We start from the raw sequence: 6,377 nt of genomic DNA, 5'->3' as shown, positions 1-6,377 counted from the left end.
CAAAAATGACCCAAAAAATATAAACCCAAAATTTTTAAAATTAAAAAAAAAAAAAAAAAAAAAGCTAGAACAGTTTTACCTTAGAGTTATGTGCCTGACACCATTCTACAAATCTTTAGGTATGGTCATTCAAGCCTCAAAATACTCTTAGAAAACTGTCTTTACCCCATTCTATGAATAAGCAACAGACATAACTTGTTCACCCCCTCATAGCCGAACCCCTCCAGGAGGGACTCAGAATCTCTCCAGACTACCAACACCAAGAACTGGTAGCTGAAGAGATGGCTCAGCAGTTAAGAGGGGCTTCTGCTCTACCAGAGGACCAGGGTCTGGTTCTCAGCACCCATGTCAGGTAACTCTTAACAGCCTGTAACTCTAGCTCCAGGGGGGAGCTGACGCCCTCTTCTGTCCTCTTGGGCACCCTCACACATGTGCTACACATGCACAGACACACACACATACATATAAAAATAAACTTTTAAAAAAAAGCAGCAGTCTCCCTTGGCTGGGTTCTAGGTACCAGTATCTCCAATTCATTCCCTCAGTAAAGGAAAACTTCTCACTGGATTTCCATTCTGAGGAAAACCTCTTCTTTGAATCTGTCCTGTAGAAATACAGACAGCCATTTCTCAGCCAGTCTCCATCCCCTCTGTGCACAGTTGCTGACCCCTGAGGTGTCTGAGCACACCTTTCATTTCACTTAGACTACATCAGCCCTCCATGATGCCCTACTCAGCTTTACCAGTATTAGCTGCCATACTTTCTGATGACAGTAACAGCTTCAGACTACCATGCTGCCCACTGCGGGCTCCCTCTCCAGTAAATTCCCTAGACTGTTTCACTCTTGAGTCTCACTCTCCATAGTCCTCCTACCCACCCCTCAATTACTTAGCTCTGAGGATGTGCCTCCCTATGCAGTCTCTCAAGCATGCCTGTCTCCTAGGCTTGTTGTATTTCATCTCTGGCTGACTCTAAAACCCGTTAGATAAAATGTCACAGAACCTGGCACTTTAAAAGCAAATCAAAGTGGGTTTTGCTGCACTATTTGGAAAGCTTATTTGGACTTCATGCCACCTAGACTGGCTCTAGGGATTTCCTTTTTCCTGGCAGTCCCCTGGACTGCTGATAATGGTGGCTAAGTAAAGCCTTTTCGGTGGTGGGGAGAAGGAAAGGGTGTCATAAGGCAGAAGCTAGCCCTTGAGAGAACACTCAGTATTTTGCAGTTCTCCCATTCACTAATGTTATTCTTGAGCTCAAAAACCTCAACTGCTTCTCATCTTCTCTCATCTTCCTTACTCATCCACTAGACAGTGGCCACAGTTCCTGACTTCTCCCTGCTCATAGACTTGTGGAGAGTCACTGCTCACAGCTGACTTCAACCTTCCTTACCTCCTGCTCTCTCCTAAGGAGTCTAGGCTCTAATCACAGTTGTTGTACCCGTTTGTCACCCATACCATGTACACCCATACCTCCGCTGCATGCCTTTGCTCATACTGTCTGTCATCCCAGTGTTCCATCCTACCTCAAAAAGAGGGAATTCTCACACACTCTTAAACGACCCACTCAAATGAAGCCTCTTCAAAACAGTACTGGATGGCAGGTGCAAAGGTGTGTGCCTAAGTAGCAGTTATTTGGGGGCTGAACCAGGAGCATTCCTTGAGCCCATAAGCAAGACTGCATTGCTCCCCCCTCTTTCCCTCCTCTCCCTCCCTCTCCCCCTCCCCCATCTGTGTCTCTCTCTGTCTCTGTGTATATACATGCATGTGCACACATGTCCATGCATGTGCAAGTGCAGGTGCATGTGGAAGCCACAGGTCAACCTCAGGTACTGTTCCTAGGAGCCACCCAGCTTGCTTTTTATTTTTAAATGTGTGTGTTTTGCCTGCATGTATATAAGTGTACCCGCCATGAATGCCTGTGGAGGCCAGAAGAGGGTGTCAGATCCCCTGGAACTGGAGTTATGGACAGTTACTAGCCACCATGTGGGTGCTGGGACCTGAACCTGGGTCCTCTGCAAGAGCAGCCAGTGTTCTGAGCCATCTCTCCAGTCTCCCATCTTGCTTTTTGAAACAGAATCTCTCAATGGGACCTGGGCCACACAGTGAGTTCCAGACCAGCCTGGGCTAGAGTGAGACCCTGTCTCAAAACAACAAAATCTTTATTTCCCCCCTTTTGCTACTACAGCACTTCTTGCCTTGGAAATAGGCAATCTACTCAGAGTACTGAGGAATAATGTGTACCCATGCCAGCTATGAAGAGCTACGCATCATAAAACCTCAGAAGTGGAGGCATCACAAAAGGGAACCTAATGTTTTATGCTTTCCTATTACCTCAAACTGCTAAAAGTGCGGGTGCACTTCAGAGGAAAAGCACTCACAGGAATTCATTTCCTGCCCCTGAAACCCCAGCAGTTCAACATGGCAGCTGTTTAAAACCATGTTACCAGAAAGCGTTTGAGACAGGAAGCTAAGGTGGCACACCTCACTGAGTACAGAGAACAGCAAGAAGCCGAGAGGAAGCAACAACCAGAGGTTCAGAGCTTAGCACAAAACACAGAACACTGAGTCCATGTCTCTCGTGCCTTGTGTACCATAACTTACCTTTGCACTGCAGTTTTCTCTTAAGAAACAGTCTCTTACTATGTTTCCCAGGCTGGTCCCAAACTCCTAAATTCAAGCACTCCTCCTGCCCCAGCCCACCAAGTGTTGGGACTAAAAGCAACACCACCACACCCAGTTGCAAGGTAATTATTAAAACAGGGAAAAACAAAAAGCATAGAAACAAGTACCCCGCCCTCACCCCACTTGGTCACCAGCAGCTCTGCACTTTTCTATTGAAACTCTTCTTCCAATTTCAACCATACTTCTGGGAAAAATTGGTAAGAATGTGACAGTCTTTAAACGAAAAAGAGATCAGAACATAGATGATTTTCCCCTCTACTTGCTACTTTCTTACATTTTCCATATTTCTACAGTGAGCTTCCTCCTTACAGTGAGAAAATAAGGTTTATGTTTAAAAATACAGAACTAAAAAAATTATGCTCTAATCAGAAAACTAGGCACACTGAATAAATCCTTTACTCCAAAAACAAAACAAAAACAAAAAACATGAGTATTATCAAACCTACCCTGCTTGACACCCACACAATGACTTAGCTTCTTCCTCCCCAACTTCCAGTGTATCTAACCACTCATCATGAAGAGCTCTAACGTGTGTAGTTTCCATGCATTACATGTATATTATTTATCTGATCCCACCACCACCATTAATGACCACAAAATAGCCAAACTAGATGGTTTTATTTGTTTACAGAAGAGGAAAATCAGTTCCAGGAATGAAACAGTTTGCTACAACATGAGCCCAGACCTTCTTGTTTCTCATCTGGTACCCCCAAACTTGATCTCTCAATTCAGGCAACTATTGACATTTTTAGGCAGATATCTTTGTCATAGAAGAGGTTGTTCTATATATAGCCAGCATCCCCAGCATCTGCTCACTAGATAGCAACAGGTTCACCATTCCCCCAAGGTGTAACTACCAAACCTTTCCAGAAACTGCCAAAGTCTCCTTGGGTAATCACTGGCCTGAAAGAATCTGCAAGGTTCCTTCTGGTACCTCTGTTCTATGGCAAAAATCCGTGTACCATTAAGCCACAATACATCAGAAAACATCAGAAGCCACTTGCTCAGCTAGATTCTGCTAAATAACCATTTCCTGTCCACCTAAAATTTATTATGAAAATCAGTTTTAAATTTTCTTTGCACAAACATGCACATCTTAAGACAATAAATCTAACAGCAGATTATCACCTCACTAGAATATTCTAAAGATATACAAAATATGTGTGTTTAGTGGGAAAGAAAGAATATACAAGAGACTCTGAGAGAAAACACAGATTCTAGTCTTTTCTAAGAAGCATTATTAATACTATTATCATTACTTAGTGTTCTCTGTATCAAATGGGCTTAAACCTACATATATTCTAAAGTAGTTGCTTCATATGGGTTTCTGTTTGAATATATTTGTTACTTTAAGTTATTCAGGAGAGTGATAGCTTTTGGACATTTCTTAAATTTGTAGTTGGCAGTGTGCTATTGAAACCAGTCCTCTTTAGAACCACTACTGTTTGCAAAACTTCTTTAAACTGAAAGATTCACAGCCCTCTTTAGAAGCCCCCAGGTCAAGTTTCCTCACGCAACTTAAGCCAACAGTGTTGCTGTAAAAGCAACACTATCCTCAAAATTCCATTATTTTCACTAGCTTTAGCAAGTGCTTGAACTGAAAAGATTTTATGGTCTAATAATCTCTCTTAGCATCTCAAATCTGTAAGGCGTGGATACCAAATGGCAAGATACCAAATTACAAGAACAGCATTGGTCAAACTGATACTAAACCTGTCTAAGTTACAACAAAATGGAGTGTGATTACATTTTGAAAAATGTTTAAGTATCTTCCCAATATCTAACATACTCACTTTCTAACATCATTTCCAAAGGGCAGTAAATAAATAGTGTACTGTGGCATGGAAGAAAGAGTTTAAACTGGCTGTATTCATTGTGGACTAGAACACTGAAATCCTAGCACTAAAAAATTACAGCAGGACAGTTCCTTAGTGAAACTGAAATGATAGAATAAACAAGTCTAGTTAATATGATACATAGAATTGAGTTATGATAACTATTCAGGATGTCTACACTCACCCTAACATGATGAATTTGCAACTTTAAATTTGATCAGATCCATACAGAAGAGACATTTACTCCATATTACACAGAATATTGTACCAGAGGTATCTAGAACCCTGGTAGTCTCCATTATTAACCTTCACCACAAAGTACCAACGAATACATGGGTCCTTCACTGAAAATTATCCCCTGGGTCTTGGACCCAAGTTTTTTATGCTTCCTTCCCTGACAGAAACAATTTTATATCACTGTAAACACCTGCCATTGATACCTACGACTGGGGAGGAATGCTGACGCCAAGGACAGTGATGTATCCAACCAGGGACAGAAGATAGCTCACAGTCACGAATTAGGACTACTAGGACATGGCTCCTCTGCCCAGGAAATCATGGAGACTATCCCTCGAAACGGATATACAGGCACCTGGTGTGTACAACACCACCGCTCATCTACTCTCCCTAGGGAATTTCCTAGCAGTCTGGGGAGTGTCTTCAGAGGGTGCCCAATGCCACCGAAGCTAATCTGATGCTCCGAGCCGGCAGCCGCGCGAATGCGGTGCAAGGAACCAGGCACTGGTCCCAGTTTCGATGACTCGAGTCCCTCTGCAGTAGGATTTGCAACTCCCTGACCAAGTCTCTCACATCCCCCTTTCCCCGGTTCTCCCACCCAGGGTCCTCCATCAGCCACCCCTCTCTCGGGCGGTCTGGAGTCGGAGTCCGGAGTTCCCAGGCGCGCCCCACGCAGCCCCAGATCCCAGAAACTTCCCGTTCCCGAGACGCTCCTCGCTGTGTCCTCCGGCCCGAGCCGCCAGGCCCGGGAGCCGGCGGTCAGGCGTCCCTGTCACCCGAGGACGTCAGTGCCCAGGCCGCCGCCGTACGGGGCCATAAACAGGATGTCAAGAGGCGCTATCCGCGCTTGTTTATGAAAAGTCGCCGCTCGCCGGAGGGGGCTGCCCGCTGGTTCCCACCCACCGCCGCCCGCGTCCCAGGGCATGGGGAGCCGCGGCGGGTGCTGCCGCCTAGAGCCCCGACCGCGCCCCCGCCCACCCCGCTCCTCGCCCCTCGCCAGGTCGCCGCACCGGCCGCAAGCTGCTCCACCTCCCCGGTGACACTCACCACTTCCGTGTGCGCCCGGGCCGAGCGGCTCCGGGGCGCTGCGCCCGTCCGTCTCGGGAAGCTGGCTGGCTGAGTGGCCAGCCGCGCGGGGCCCTGCGTTGAGCGCCCGCGGCTGAAGACCGAGCTCGCGGACCGCCACCAGGAGTGCGCAGAGGCCCGGTGCTTCTGCTGCTCCCGGCTACTCCGGGGTGGCCGGGGCCTGCGCTCGTAGACGCTCCAGCCGCCCCGCCCCGAGACCCGCCCACTGCACGCCGCCCGTCCCGCCCCCGCGCCGCCGCAGGCCGGTTCCCGACCCTGACAGCCTCTCTCCTCGCCCAAGTCGACCCCGCCCGCTCCAGCCGCAGGCCCCACCCCCCCCTAGGCCCCGCCCCACGGCCGCCTCAGGCTCCGGCCCGTCCCGCCGCAGACCCCGCCCTGCTGCGGAGGCAGGCCCCTCCCCAACCCTGATCCAGGCCTCCCCCCGCCCCTGACGCCCTTGCTCCTCGCCCTGGCGGCCCCGCCCCGCCCCCGCCTCCGTCCCTCCCCAGTCCCCGGCAGGTTCTCCGGAATCAAGAAGACCAGGCTCCTCACCTACTTA

At 48.2% G+C, this 6,377-nt stretch overlaps 1 protein-coding gene across 2 annotated transcripts in view; it reads right to left on the bottom strand.

Moving 5' to 3' along the window:
- Jak1 (Janus kinase 1) overlaps positions 1-6,029 on the bottom strand; it is a 152,227-nt gene extending 146,198 nt beyond the window's left edge. For both annotated transcript variants that reach the window (XM_008831066.3, XM_008831064.3), the window contains exon 1: positions 5,801-6,029. The gene's annotated coding sequence lies outside the window, so the exon portion shown is untranslated. The remainder of the gene's footprint in view (positions 1-5,800) is intronic.
- Positions 6,030-6,377: the final 348 nt, after the last annotated feature.

The sequence above is a fragment of the Nannospalax galili genome, unplaced genomic scaffold, assembly GCF_000622305.1.
Source record: "Nannospalax galili isolate Female #2095 unplaced genomic scaffold, S.galili_v1.0 scaffold553, whole genome shotgun sequence".
Taxonomy (NCBI): Eukaryota; Metazoa; Chordata; class Mammalia; order Rodentia; family Spalacidae; genus Nannospalax; species Nannospalax galili.
The sequence above is the reverse complement of the archived record's forward strand: the minus strand, read 5'-3'. Positions and strand labels throughout refer to the sequence as shown.